This window comes from Bos indicus x Bos taurus, unplaced genomic scaffold (assembly GCF_003369695.1).
Source record: "Bos indicus x Bos taurus breed Angus x Brahman F1 hybrid unplaced genomic scaffold, Bos_hybrid_MaternalHap_v2.0 tig00000330_arrow_arrow_obj, whole genome shotgun sequence".
NCBI classification, from domain to species: domain Eukaryota; kingdom Metazoa; phylum Chordata; class Mammalia; order Artiodactyla; family Bovidae; genus Bos; species Bos indicus x Bos taurus.
In genome coordinates, this window is record NW_020867196.1 from 1 (window position 1) to 15,901 (window position 15,901).

Below are 15,901 nucleotides of genomic sequence, written 5' to 3' on the forward strand. Positions count from 1 at the left end.
ATTTTTTCTTCAGCTCCCTTTATTGTCTGTTTCTTCTGAGTTCCCTTTTTCTTCTTAATTCTGGTCTCTTCCATGTTGGAAACTTTCTTCAAGTGTCTGGAAGTCTGTGGTAGTCCGTCTGTATTTAAGAATGAGACACTGAAAGCCAGTCGGAGCTCAGGTGTGTGCAGAGCTTGGGAACTGGTGAGCTCCTCTGCAGGATGCCTGGGTGTGGACCAGATTGTTTCTTTCAGGAGTGCCCAAGCACTAGTGTCTGTAGTTCTTCTATCTGGGGTCATTTAATTTATCCAGAGAGTTCTCTATTCTCTTGCCAGTCTGCCTCCATCATCCTGGGAGCCCTTAACTGTGTTCTGTGTCCCCAGATCAGTCGTTCTGAAGAATAAGCCCCTGATCTTCTGCAGAGATGAGAGAGAGAGTAATGCTCATGTGTGTGGAACAGGAAAGGGGGCCTGAGAATCTATCTGTTCCTCCTTCACACTTCTAAGTTGTCCCTTTTCAGCTTTTCTTCACAGCGACTTTCTGTGGTACTTGAGCCTTAACAGACCTCTACAGCACACAAGCAGGCTTCTTTTTTGCATTCTTCTTTGCAGGGCTAAGGCTTCAATTTTCTCATCTCTGCCACCTGCTCTTCCCACCTGCTTTCCATCTTCCGACCATGTGTTACCATTTCTCATCCTGTGTTGTCTCCTCTTCCATTCTTTTGTCCTTAAAAGTTTACACCATTTTTGCTACTGTTCCTTTACTATCATTTTAGTAGGGTTTGGGAGGAATTTTCTTTTAATGCATGGGTTCAATCTGCCAGATTTAGCTCAAAGTCTCATTAATTTCTTTCCTAAAGCAAATAGGTACAAGTTTATTTTCATAGCAGATTTTAAAAGTTTTCTTGGTACAGTTTAATTTTTCTAAGCCTTTTTTTTACAAAGGCTTTTTGACATTCTTGGTTTTTAAGATATTTCTTAGTTACATGGAAGTTTCTAGAACTTGGTTTAGTTTTCTTTTTTTAAAGAGTTATTAAATTTGACCTATGCAGCCTTGAAGGAAGCATCATTGGCAATTTTAGTCCTATTGGATCAGTAGTCCTATAAAGTCATTAATCTGGATATGAATATTTTAAAACATGTTACTTTATCATTTCTTATGGGTGGTGTGAGTTGAGGTGTCACATACATCATATATACATTTAAGTGGGTGTATATGAAGTTGTAGGTATATATATATGTAAATATATAAAAATAAATATACATATATGAGTATGTATGAGTAAATATACATATATGAGTATGTTACTCTTGGTAACAAGTCAGTGTTTTTCTTCGCAAGACCATGCAGTTTGGAAGATGATGATCATGCCCCACCAGCTCCTCCCAACCCCTTCAGTCATCTCACAGAAGGAGAACTTGAAGAGTATAAGAGGACAGTCGAACGTAAACAGCAAGGTCTGGAAGGTCAGTTCACTTTGAAGTTAAGCCCCAGCTAACCACACTGCTCACAGAGCCCTTGAGTTGGATGATAGAAGGCAGTCCAGGATTTTTTTTTTTGATGTTTCTTTACCATCAGTTGTTCCATGTGCTCTTTCAGTCTTTACTTGAGTGTAAGTAGGATTAAAATGTGAAGAGCTCCCACAGACCATGTATGTTAACATGTAGAGAAGGCTGTTTTCCTTAGAAAGCAATCTGATTGCTAGCAGAAAGTCTTCTACAGTAAAGTGAAAATCTCCAGATGAGTAAACAATCACTAGCTAAAGTAAATGTAGATAAATTAATAAATTTAAACATTTCAGAAAAATGTGGGCTTTTTAAAAAATTTTGTTTTACTTTGACATACTTGTAGATTCACAGGTATGTGGCTTTAATGTTTTGTAAAATCTCTGTTGCTCCTGGATGTCTCAAGATGTCATTACTGTAATTTTCAAATCTAAAATAAAGTGGGACACTAGAATTTTTATGTGACTTTACTTAAGCACATGGGCACTCTAGTGAGGTTTTCTTTTTCTGACTTCAGAACCCTAAGTAAGGGTTGCATTTAAGAACTGTTCATGAAAACACCAATTGAATACTAGCTCACTTTACTCAAGAATAAGAGATTCTTTATAGAGAGGGTTTCTCAGTCTTGGGTCTTGGATAAGCTTGAGACAATCTATGAGCCATCTGAAAAATATCTTAAATATGATATAAATATTTGCTTAATTTTATATTTGAGGAAGTCAGGGGTGCAGGGAGGAGGACAAGAAGTCTATGACCCCAAAAGAGGGTAAGAGCCTCTGCTTTAGAGCATCTTCAACATATAGTTGAAATTTTTACCCAAAGCAAAATAGAACCACTAGTTAAAAAATCTTTGTGCCTGTTTGATATCATGTAGAAAGAACTAATGACATCTGGATCATCCAGGAAACAGTTCTCATCAATGTGATAGTGTCTTTGTCACAAAAGGGAGTCATCCTGACTCATTAATATAATCACATTAAATGTTCTAAGTGGTATTCTTCAACTTATGTTCATTCTAACATAAGATTGGAACTTTATTTTTGTATTTTGTAAAATGTCCCTCTTTAATCTCTTATTTTTTGAAAGCCTAAAGATGCCAGGTAACAAATATAGCACAATAGAACCATCTCCTTGTGTGTATATATATATATATATATAACTTTATAAGTAGTTTCTTCCACATTCATTGTGACCTGAATTAGCTCACTAATATTGCTCCAATAGGAATCACTAATTGGATATTGTTCAAAAATTCAGTGAGGCATTTTGCCTCATTAATGTAGCATCATTGGTGAGGCTTTCAGATTTCCATTCATTTGGCTGCTCAATGTATTTTTGGTTTTCTAACACTGTAGCAAAAGCTAAATGCTTGTATTATTTGCCTGGGCTGCCAGTAGCCATGCTTCCTTAAAGCATGTATGTCAAATTAGCAGTAGCAGCCGGAGTGTTAACACATTAACCTCCTCTTTTCCACACATAATGATTGATGTGTGGGATAACTGTGAGCATGCTCAGCTCATGGCTGAAGCGTTTATCATCCCTGTGTATGCAGGTATTTGATGTATGCACTAACCTTCCTAAAATCTTAATGCTTTTTGTTTTGCATGGCTTTTAACTAAACTCTTATCCAACAGATGCTGAGCAGGAATTACTCTCAGATGACGCTTCATCTGTTTCACAAATTCAGTCTCAAACTCAGTCACCGCAAAATATCCCTGAAAAATTAGAAGGTATTCAATGTAATTTCCCACAGCCTCCACCCAGTTAATCTTTAGAGTCTGTCCCTCTGTCGTTTGTCTTCATATAAAGAAATTGAACACCTGATACAGTAAGTTTCTCACCATGCACTTTACTTACAGCTCCCAGTGACTTTATTTTCTTTTATTATTATGGGGTGCTACTTTTGTTCAGCATTTATACCGATTTACCTTAATCTGGATTTTGGCAACATAATAGTTCTTAAGAATTTGTGAAATTAAAATTGGTTTGTCATATGTCTTCCAATCAGAAGCATGAAATTTTTCTCAACTTTGATTGCCAGATGACTCCAGAATTAAAGAAAAATATATGTATATTGTCTTCCTCATTTATACTGACTTGATTTACAATGAAACTGTCAAGTCATCAAACTGGACTTATCTAGCCTTCATTCTTTGTTCTAACAACTTTCTTCCCTTTATAACCATTTAAGAGCATTAGCTTCATGCTAATAGGCCCATAGTCTATTAAAATAATCATCTGTCTTTATTGGGATCAAAGTAATGCCTTAGTACATTGCTTAAGCATTTCAGTTTTGTAAAATAAAGCAAAGATGTTGACTATATAAAATAACAAAAAAATCCTCTCCTTTTATAGAAAACCATGAGCTATTTTCCAAGAGCTTCATCTCCATGGATGTACCTGTCCTGATAGTGAATGGCAAGGATGACGTGCATGGTGTTGAAGACGAGCTTGCTCAGCGAGTAAGCAGGTTAACCACAAGCACCACCATAGAAAGCATCGAGATAACCATCAAGTCTCCAGAAAAAATTGAAGAAGTCCTGTCACCTGAAGGCTCACCTTCAAAATCACCATCCAAGAAAAAGAAGAAATTCCGCACTCCTTCTTTTCTGAAAAAGAACAAAAAAAAGGAGAAAGTTGAAGCCTAAATAGAGTCTTTTTATAATTGTTACTACAATGTGACGTTGCACATTTAAAAACCACATATAAGTTGATCATTAATATGCAGTGGTAGATCAGATTGGGGGTCTGTAGCAAACTGGACTTTTAAGAACTGGAAAGAGTTTTACTAAAAGAAAAACATATTATGAAAACACTTTCAAAGTCATCTCTCATTTTCTATGTCCAAAAAAGGTTTTGAATTTTTAAACAATTGCTAGTTTTGATTAGCTTTGCCCTCATGAAGTATTATAATCCCCACAAACAGATATCTGTCTGAATTACTTCAGGCCTTCTACATAATATCTGTTGGAAAGAAATTACCAGTGAACAAGTGAGAGAATTTTTGTTTCTCAAAACCTGCTTCACTTGGTAATGAGATTATAGTTTTTATCATGATTATTGACTGTAACTGTTGGGTTCCCATTGTTTCAATGGGCATTAACAGAATGCTTTAAAAGCTTCTAAGATAAGAATCTATAGCATTAGTATACACTGGCACATAATTGTTTTTTTAAAATTTAAGAAAAGATTCATTTGGAATTTTATTCATAGTATGAAATTTCCTCACCTGAAGTAACTTTGTTTGAAAAAAAAAAAAAAAAAAGGTCATTTTAGTAAACTATAATTTTTGAAAAGTTCCTTTTTTATTAGTTTAGAAACCCCTTATTTTCAGTGAAGGGGATTTTATACACATAACATGGGTTATTTAGTTTAACTCTGGCAAAAACGATTTTTGTATGTTGAGGCGTTTGTATACCATTCAGTATAAAAATGTCATAAGCATATTAGCCAATCATTTAACAGTAGAGCACATTTGAGGCTGCTTGGTACTAAGTATACTTTAAATATAATTAAAGAATCCAGGGACTTAGTATCAAAAGGGGATTAGAGCATTTAAAGGCATAACAAGATTCATATTTGAACCTTATAATGTATTTTTTCTCTTAGTATTGCTAATGAGTGAGAAAGCCCTCACATGGTAACCACATGGAAAGGAAGAGACTGAGAGAGGAAGTGAGCAGTGACGGGAACAGGAGAGGTGTCATGAGAAGAGTTCTAGGTTGATGCTGCATGGCCACGATAGGATTTGAAGTGTCATTTATTTACAGCATGTCCCCGATGGCTAACATTTTGTTTCTCTGCCAAAACCATTGTATTTCTTAGTTGACATTCAAGTTTTAAAAGGGTGAAATCCTTTTAACGTTACGTATTTTTAGAAGGCGGCGCAAAAAGAAAGCAGTGGGTCTAATCCCCACCCCCGACCATGAGAAAACTACCACTTCTTAATTTTTACCAATTTTTCTTATGTTTTCAGTTAACTTTCTTTCTAATGTAAATACAAATTTAAACCTAGACTTAATATAGTTTTTTTTTTTTTTTTTTTCCCTTTCACCCAAGTAATGTCACAAATCAATGTAAAATCAATGATCCAAAATAGTCAATGGGTAAAAATAATCCAAAGTATTTCTGGAGGGTGAGTTGGTGTGTAAAAAAAAATTCCATGGATTATAGTGTGTTGCGGGGCTGGTTCTGTTTGACTGTGAGTGTTTGATGATGCAAAGTTGAAACGGAGCCTGGAAAGTTCATTCTAGATCTCACTAACTACTGGAATCAGTGTTTTAATCTTAGTGGAAAACTTCAGTTGCTTAATTCTGTGTTTGAGGATTCTTTTTTGTTCTACATCATTTATGTTGTATTACAATGTATGTAGAAACAGTAACCTGTGAACTATGCTTTTCCATAACTTTTTAAAAATATATATATCTTAAATGAATGCAATGTGCATAAGTATTTTTTAAATGCAACAGTGAACTATTTGCACCTTTTGCTAATGCCTCTATTTACTTGCTTTGGCATAAAGAATGAGCCAATGAACCTCTGTGTCCTGTGGAAAATGTATAAATGTTATCTGATATTGCTCTTAGATGTAATGCTAATTAATGTAAAATCACAAATAAACAGTATTTTAAATAGATGGACTTGGTATCATGAGCTTTCTATTCATGAGTGGTTACTTATCCTGAACTAACTACTCTGTGGACTGTTGAGTTTTGTACTGCAGTGAGATTCTGAGTAAGACTGACACTTCTGAATAAGAAATGTCCTGATACATTTATTTTCAAATTAGTTGAAAATTAACTAATAAGCTCTTCTTGTTTCAGCTCATTTTGGAGGAAATATTCCCCAAGTGACCTATTTTTCTTTCTTGATAGGATGTGACAGTCTTAAATATTTTTCTGACATTTATAGAGATCTTTGAAGGATTTTAGATTCTGATTCTCAGTCTCAGTGCTACATGGATGTAGAATAGAAAATGTTGCAGTGTATATGTCGAGTTTATACCTTCTCTTTAAATTTTATATATGTAATAACATAACATTAAAAAGATAGTAGAATAGAAAGGTTAAAATTATACCACAATATTCAACAAAATAGTTTATTCTCTTCCAGCTCTTGTTATGTATGTACTTCCTGTGTATTGGTTATCATGGTATGGATGTAATTTTATTCAAGATTTTTTCCTACTTACTATAGCATATTCTATCTTAATGATTTTCAAACTAAATCACTCACATGACTGATGTCTTATGATTTTTTTCCACCACTTTGTCCTAAAAATAGAGTGCAAGAGGGGAAATCATGTTAATTGAGGGTTCTGGTTAATTGAAGTTTTTACTATAATTACCCATTATAAAAATGAAGGGTTTGGGCAGAGAAAAGATTCATAGTCTTGGGCATATTTAATTATTACCTTGTCTTGTAAATAGCCCTTTGGTGAAAAAATTGCTGTTTTAGAAAGATGCTCATTTGAAAATTCCCTTTCATAAAGCAACAAAGGCAATTATCTTCAGTCCTCACTTAAGAGTCCATAGAGCATGAAAGGTAGCGTTGCCTGTGCCTTTCCCTCTATTGATTAGTATTTTCATTCAGCAGGGAATAAAGAGAACAAATGGATCAAATTTTGACAGCATTGGCTTTTCTTAATATTAGGTTTTGTTTTGTTTTGACATAGGCAGAGAACACATAAAGGCAAATTGGTTATTTTTTAAATTCAAGGGTGATGTATATTTATGCATCAATATTGCAATTTCGACCAAACTAGGATTTTAAACAAGCAATCTTCTTTGTGGCCACTAGAGGGTGCAGTAGACCTAACAATCCTGTGTATTTCTAGCCCTTGAACTTTCCTTTTCTTAAAGGCTAAGCACCACCATGTTTATGGTCAAACACCCAGAACTTACAAAAGTTTGTTGCTTATCATTCTCCTCACTAGACTGTTCTCAATTTTGTTGTCTCGGCACGTCCATTTCACCAATGCACATACCACCAGCAGGGACTCTAATGCCTGTGAAGAACACACTGAAAATTGTTGAGGTGTGATCTCAGGAAGTAACCGTGGTAGACAGTAACTCGGAGGAGGAGTTTTCATGCCTGTGAGTGGCAATATAATGCCTGCTTCCAAAAAATAACTGACATTTTTTTGACTGGGGAGATAACAGATAGTATCTGTCATTTTTTTGGTGCCTTCTGTGTTATCAAAAACTATGCTAAATGCTTTCATGTAATACCTCCTCTGGCCTTTCCAACATCCTAAGAAAGTAGATGATATTATCCTCATTTGTAGATAAAGACTAAGGCTTGCAGACAACAAAAAGGAGGTGCTAGTATTTCACTTTGATATACAATTTTTACGATTCTACTGCTGTGTGTGTGCCAGGTCCTGAGTGTACGCTTCCTGGGGGAGTAGTAGCTTACTTAGTGTGAACTCTTAAGTCCACCCATCCTGAATTCATGTTTTGATATAAGACGGGCTGTAGATTTGGGATAAAACATTAACTTTTGATTTAGAAGACTTAAGTTTACCCCAAGAATTAAGAAATTGATGAATGCCTGAAAAGTGGGAACAACCTGTGGTAATTCAGTCCTTTAGGATAAAGAATCAGCTCTTGAACCTTCATCATGACACCCAGAAGACAAGATATCTATACTTTTGCATAAGATGCAAAAAGAGTTGGGCAGAAGCTCTTTATCTTGGCTTAAAAAAATTTTTTTTCCAAAGTTGGGAGCAAGGAGAGACATTCTAAGGAAAGTTATTTTTAAAACCTGGAAAGACTGTTTAGTTATAGAAGTATTTTTAAAGATAAATAAACTGTAACAACTTAAATCTTATTTAAATGGACATACTTGGAGATGATCTTCCTTGGAGAAAAATGCTAGAATATATGCTGGAGATCAGAACAAGAAGCCAGCCTTTGGGAGTTTTCAGAGATTTCATTTCTAAGAGATGACCATTAGGGGGCAATCCTGGGTCTAAATTTAGTTTTAGTTGATGGAGGCCAGAAGGAAATGGCAACCCACTCCAGTGTTCTTGCCTGGAGAATCCCAGGGTCGGGGGAGCCTGGTGGGCTGCCGTCTATGGGGTCGCACAGAGTCGGACACGACTGAAGCAACTTAGCAGCAGCAGCAGTTACTTCAAAATGTCTATTTGGGGCTTGGATTTGCATCTGTTTTCTGATTATGAATTACTGGATGCAGAATCAGTTCAGTTCAGTCGCTCAGTCGTGTCCAACTCCTTGTGACCCCATGGACTGCAGCATGCCAGGCCTCCCTGTCCATCACCAACTCCCCGAGCTTGCTCAAACTCATATCCATCGAGTCGGTGATGCTATCCAACCATCTCATCCTCTGTCCTCCCCTTCTCCTCCTGCCTTCAATCTTTCCCAGCATCGGGTCTTTTCCAGTGAGTCAGTCTTTGCATCAGGTGGCCAAAGGATTGGAGTTTCAGATTCAGCATCAGTCTTTCCAATGAACATTCAGGACTGATTTCCTTTAGGATGGACTGGTTGGATCTCCTTGCAGTCCAGGGAACTCTCAAAAGTTTCAACACCACAGTTTAAAAGCATCAGTTCTTCAGCACTTAGCTTTCTTTATGGTCCAACTCTTACATCCATACTACTAGAAAAACCATAGCTTTAACTAGATGGAACTTTGTCAGAATAAGGTTGAGGAAAGTTTATAAACACTGAATTACTTCATGCATTCCTCCAGCCTGGTTATCTTGTTCTGACTTGGGAAGAATTAGTCCTCCAGAGAAGTTGCGCTTGCCTAACACTAGTCGTTCAGAGACGACTCAGCCAGAATCCAAGCACAGATCTTCAAGTCTGCATCTCAAACACTTGTCTGCTATACCGCAGTCTCCCTTGGAAGCCCATTGGATCATAACCTAGGAACAGATAAATAAACAGTATCTAAAATCCCCTGCAAATTAATGTTTAGGACTTTATTATAGGGATAGTTAAGATAAACATATTGCAGAACAGAGCTCGTGTATTATTTATCAATAATTAAGTCAGTTAGATGCTCTGTGACACTCTTCTGTTTCCTCTCAAGTGAATTAAGATACTGATTGCTTTCCTACTACAACCTGTGATATTTAAATGCCATTTATACCTTAAATGACAAACTGATATGTTTTAATATTCCTTCCTTAGCAAATGTTATATGTCTTAGCTAGCAGACAGGTGGACATGTCTCCAGTTATTTTTAAGGCCTGTATGATTTATAGTTGGTTAAGTCTTGATAATGAAGCAATGGTGAAAGTTACTGATTATTTCTGCACAAACTACTTTAGGTTCTGTCATTCTTGGGCCAGTGCTGACCTTGCTTGTAATAGTAAAAAAAATAAAAAAGAAAATTCCTTTATTTTCAGTCCCGAGTAACTCCTATCTCTAGGCAAAATACTACTGCTGCTAAGTCGCTTCAGTCATGTCCGACTCTGTGCGACCCCATAGACGGCAGCCCACCAGGCTCCCCCGTCCCTGGGATTCTCCAGGCAAGAACACTGGAGTGGGTTGCCATTTCCTTCTCCAATGCATGAAAGGGAAAAGTGAAAGGGAAGTTGCTCAGTCGTGTCCGACTCTTATCGACCCCATGGACTGCAGCCTACCAGGCTCCTCTGTCCATGGGATTTGCCAGGCAAGAGTACTGGACTGGGTTGCCATTGCCTTCTCTGGCAAAATACTAGTTCCTGGCTAATCTCTATACCTTAAAATCAATAGCATTGATTTTATTAATCCAGTTTGTATGTTCACAGGAAAATTATTTTTCTAAGAAATCATTCAGGCTCTCACCTTCTGAATCGGACTGGATTCTGCCTGTGGAATGTGTACCTCTCTAAATAAACTTGCTTTTAAACACACAAAAGTAATAATAAATTCCTAAGAAATGATTCTAAAATGTTTAATATGCTTTTAAAATAATAGACAAGCAATTAGTAAAAAATATTGTAAGAGTCCGTATTACATGTTATTTCAAACTCTTATAGACAAGATTTTTCCTCATTGTTTGTCCCTTTATATTCGACTTTCACTCCAAAGGGTCAGTAGAATGAGCCCTGTGGAAGGACCAATTTGGAGTGTTAATTATTGGATGTCTTAGACCAAAGAATGTCCTATTGGGCTGATATTTAGACTTGAGATTTTTCAAGGAAAAAAAAAAAACAAGTTTTCCAAAGCAGTAATATCCTAACAGACGGGGATGGAAATGAGGAAGTGGTGTGGTTATAAGAGGCAGACTGTTCTGTGGATTTCCCACTGGTCCTCTTGACTTAAATGATATTTTCTGGGTTAAGAAAAAAACCCTGACAGTCCCAGCCTGGACCTCGGACTGCGGTGCTGCCAGACGCTTTCCAGTGAGTTGCCAGACTAGCGTGTGTCCTTACTTCATGTACGGGCACTTTGTTTTATAAGCAGGATCTAAACTAATTGTTTTTTCCAAGAGCAATAGCTTCAGAAGATTCTTACTGAGCAGGAGCTATGGAGGAAGTCGTTGCAGTACTCTATAACTCACCCCTTTCCTGTTGAGTAATGCTCTGGGGGCTGGATTTCAGCAGTGGCTGGTTGGGCAGACTTTGACTTTAGAGTAGGTGACCTCCTCAGTTTTATGAGAGAACATGTAGATACAGCCAACTTGCTGGCAGGCACAGGCTTACTCTTCCAAAGGTGTTTACTGGACTAACAAGGTTAAACATTACTTCTTACCTGATTTCTATTTTGGAAATGTTGGCTTCAATTGTTTCAACTGAAATGAAGGTCATTTGGGGCTATTAAGACAAACCAAAATGTATTCCAAATATTATGCACCAGGCCATGGTGCTGGGAGGAGGAGGGGGAAGAGGGGAGGGGTGAAGCTCCCACTGCACTTGGATGTTTCGGTCTATCAGTGTGTGGTAGTCACTCAGCCATGTCCAGCTCTTTGCAACCCCATAGACTGCAGCCCACCAGGCTCCTCTGTCCATGGGATTCTCCAGGCAAGAATACCGGAGTGGGTAGCCATTCCCTTCTCCAGGGAATCTTCCCAATCCAGGGATCAAACCCAGGTCTCCTGCATTGTGGGCAGATTCTTTATCGTCTGAGCCACCAGGGAAGCCCATTAAGCCCTTTAAAACACATTGTGCATGATAACTGAGGTGTTTCATTTTAAAAATAATCTTTTAGGTAATTTTGTATTATAGAACCAAGTATGTGAAGTAACTTCATATAGGTATGGTCTCCTGTCTCCATTTTGACCTTTAGGTTAACATTGAGCAAGAATACATGCACATACCCCTGCTGAAGTCAGGCTGAGCATGGCTCAATTAACTGCAGAAGAACAGGGCAGACTGGGTGGGGCAAGCTCTGGAATTCTACCCACTCACTGAGCAAAGCCGGGCATTGGGGCAGCAGCTTGAGCTGAAGCAGGTAGTAGGAAGTCCAGCCCAGCGGGTGAAGCATGGAATCCGGAGGACGTGGCAGTCGACCAAAAGCGCAATCTGGTACAGTGGTCCGTATCCGGGAAGTTAAGTCCCAGTCAGGAACCTGGAGCAGAGCAGGAACGCAGGAACCGGGTAGCCGCGTAGGAGCCCCAGCCCAGGGGCTGAGCTTTAAGAGCAGTGCTTCCTCCACTTCCTGTGGGGCAATGGCAAAACCAGGGAAGGACCTTGGGCCTGGGGGCTCTTAGTATAGTTCTTCAGAACAGAAACTCAGATGGAAGGAGAATGACAGACGGATCCTGTGATCAGAGCTGAGGTACACGGTAATGGCTAGGGTCCCAGGAGCAAAGCAGTGCTCGGGGCCAAGACACAAGGTTATGACTGGCCTGCAAACAGGCGTGACTTCTTGCTGAGTGAGTCCCGGAGCCACCTTAGTTCTTCCTGTCTCATCAGGACCATCCTGAAGCCCACTTGAGGGGGTCAAGTGGCTCCAGCCAATGGGGGCGAGGAGTGCTGCGGAGACAGGAAGGGGCCTGGCCTGCCGCTAACGATGGAAGCAGCCGCACGTGGGAACAGACTCCGCGGGGCAGCCAGGACGGGTTATTAATATTTCACCCTAGAACTTACCTGGGGGACAAGGGCCAAGCACTGCCAAGACACTAGCTGTTAGAATGGCCCTGTGTTCTTCAGGAACTCATTTTCTCTAAGAAAATAACAGAGTTTACCCCAGAAAATGAGCCCTAGTGACAAATCTGGCCCCCCCCTTCTGGAAGTCAATATAAGCTGCTCATCAAGAGTGCCGGTTATTGGGGGTTTCCCTGGTGGTCCAGTGGCTAAGACTCTGTCCTCCCAGTGCAGATCCCTGATCAGGGAACTAGATCCCACATGCTACAATGAAGATCAAAGTTTCCGTGAGCTGCAAGTAAGACCTGGCTCAGACAAATACATAAATATGTATATACTTTAAAAAGAGTACTAGTAATTGGATAGAAGAGAATCAGAGGGTGGTCTGTATTTCTCCCCCTCCTGGAGTAAATGAGGCTATGATTTTAGGCAAGCAGAAGTACCTTAATTCTATGTGATATGTCTCCAGACCCTTGGGTGATGGGTAACAACCTTCTGCCCTGGGGCAAGAGGCCTCACCAATTTGTCTTGCCACACTTGCCCAAAGAATGATCGCTCAGTCCACTCCTCCAGCCTGCTGCCAAGAGGAAGACTTCCTCGGGCCCTTACCTGTCAAACCTCGGGTCTGTCATCATCCTCTGTTTAAATCATTCTGTCCTCTACTCCAGGAGCTGCCCATAGAACACCTGTTCCTACTCCCTGGCAAACAGAATCTCCTCACACCCATCTCCCTTAACCTGCTTACCTAGCAGAAGGCTTGCAGCCTCTCCGGTGTCTTCCTAGCTTTCCAGGCATCCTCCACCTGGCCCCGTTGATGAAGCATGTTACTCTCATTCAAATAACTTCCTTCTTTATCAGATTCCAATGGCACTTTAGGGTCATACTTATCTCAGTCTGTCTTAAATTAACATTGTTATATATTCCCCCCTACAAGATTATGAACTATGGGAAAGCAGAGGTTATACCTTGTTCTTCTTTTTGTCCTCCACATAGAACATAGATGCTGAATTTTTGTTGCTTATGATGGACACTATTGTTCATGTTGATGTCATCTTAACAATATGTACATAGCAAAACATGTTCTTGTGTATCTTAAATAGCCAAAATCAGGAAGGGGCTTGAAGTTAAAACCATGGTTAGAGTCACTAGTTTGATCTGCACAGCAAATGATTGCCACAATTTACCAAGTGCCCACCCATCACACGCAGGCATTGTCCCGCGTGTTTTATGACATTATCTTAATTCCCTTTCCTGCAATGAAGGGAACCTGTATTAGAGAGAAGCTAATACACTGTTTCATATCATTACATGCTGCTAAGTCGCTTCAGTCGTATCCGACTCTGTGCGACCCCATAGATGGCAGCCCACCAGGCTCCCCCGTCCCTGGGATTCTCCAGGCAAGAACACTGGAGTGGGTTGCCATTTCCTTCTCCAATGCGTGAAAGTGAAGTCGCTCAGTCGTGTCCGACTCCTAGCGACACCATGGACTGTAACCTACCAGGCCCCTCCGTCCATGGGATTTTCCAGGCAAGAGGACTGGAGTAGGTTGCCATTGCCTTCTCCCATATCATTACATAGTAAGTCGTAGATCCAGGATTCAAACTCCAAGTCTGTTTCTTACTCTTTGCAGATTATTCACCAAATGCAGCCCTCTTGACAGTTGGTAGAAAAATCAAGTGTTAGAACTTGCAGCAATAACAGAGAAGCCTTCCCCAGGCTGTCTCTCCCGTGGCCAAATTGGCTTCTAGGTGAGGAAGAGTTAGCCCAGGACAGACTTCCTGGGCAGCCCCACTGCAATCACTAACTCAGAGTAGGGGAGAACGTCCTGTGCACGTACGCAATATAGTTTTGTTTAGGAACCCGAGGACAGCTTAGAGGATCTGTATAGAAAAGAAGACTGGGTGTTGGTCTTTTCTTAGCAAACACTACTACAGCTGTGCTACTAAATTAACAGTAATATGGTCACTGCATCCTGATCAGCAGCGTGGTTTTTTAATGCATGTATTGCCCAATATTGCCCACTGAATCTCTGCAGATTGTTTAACTGAAGGCTGCTGTCATTGATAGAAGTTGTTGGCACATTATCTCTCCCTGGGTAAAGTGTAATAGCTAGAATTTACTGAGCATCATGTGCTTTAAATGGATGCAATAATTTACTACTGCAAACCTCCAGATAAATAATATTATCCCCCATTTTACAGATGAGAAAACTGGCTTTAGAGAAGATGCCTAAGGTGTCAAAAGCCGGGGTTGAAACCTACATAATCAAAGTTGAGAGCTTATTCTTTTACTGTCTTTGATTCCCAAGGATAACTGCTGTTTTATTCATCTTTTTCACTTACATGGATCTCTGGGGACAGCAGACATTAATTAATAAGCTATTACATTATACAGGGTTCTGAGTTCAAGTTTTCTTTCACTCTCAGTCACTTCTGTGCTAGAATACTCTTTTGTTCTAGAATGCTAATTATGGCACATGATACATTACATAGTATCTAATTCCAACTGTTGTACCAATAATATTCTGAAATTTCCACATTTGAAATCATTGTAGCCTTTTTTTCTTTGTCCAATAGTGGAACATTATAGTCTAGAGCTTATGCTCTGGAGTCACAGAGACCTGAGTTTGACTCCTGGCTCTTTACTTTTCTATAAAATGGGTAGAATAATTGTACTAACCTCTTTAAATGGTTATAAGAATTAAGTGAAATTGTAATATGCACAAAACTTCACATGGAACTCAGAATCAATAAACCCTCAGTTAATGTTGGTATCGTTAGTATTATCACTTTCTTTGGTCTCCTTTATCTGCCAGGAGAGAATGCATATTAGAAAAAAGATTGAACTATAAATGGCTTATCCCTTTCAACGTTATCTATCTGAAATGTTGTCATTCCTGTTCTTTTTAAAATTCTCTGTACAATAATGACTAGATTTCCAGTCTTTGAAAGAGGGCAGGCACTTCCCTGGCCATCCAGTGGTTAAGATTTCACCTTCCAATGCAGGGAGTGCTGGTTCGACCCCAGTGAGGGAACTAAGATCCCATATGCCCTGGGGCCAAGAAATCAAAATATAAGACAGAAGCTATATTGTAACAAATTCAGTGAAGACTTTTTTTTTTTTAAACTTTACAATATTGTATTAGTTTTGCCAAATATTGAAATGAATCCGCCACAGGTATACCTGTGTTCCCCATCCTGAACCCTCCTCCCTCCTCTCTCCCCGTACCCTCCCTCTGGGTCGTCCCAGTGCACCAGCCCCAAGCATCCAGTATCGTGCATCGAACCTGGACTGGCGACTCGTTTCATACATGATATTATACATGTTTCAATGCCATTCTCCCAAATCTCCCCACCCTCTCCCTCTCCCACAGAGTCCATAA

At 39.3% G+C, this 15,901-nt stretch overlaps 1 long non-coding RNA gene across 2 annotated transcripts; it reads left to right on the plus strand.

The window, feature by feature from the left end:
• The first annotated feature begins 1,326 nt into the window (after window positions 1–1,326).
• On the plus strand, window positions 1,327–6,120 carry LOC113888633. 2 transcript variants are annotated; one of them, XR_003510023.1, is made up of 3 exons: window positions 1,327–1,445; window positions 3,119–3,214; window positions 3,840–6,120. It is a non-coding gene; the product is annotated as an uncharacterized LOC113888633 (long non-coding RNA). The 2 variants fall into 2 exon arrangements; XR_003510024.1 differs by lacking the exon at window positions 3,119–3,214.
• The last annotated feature ends 9,781 nt before the right edge of the window (window positions 6,121–15,901 follow it).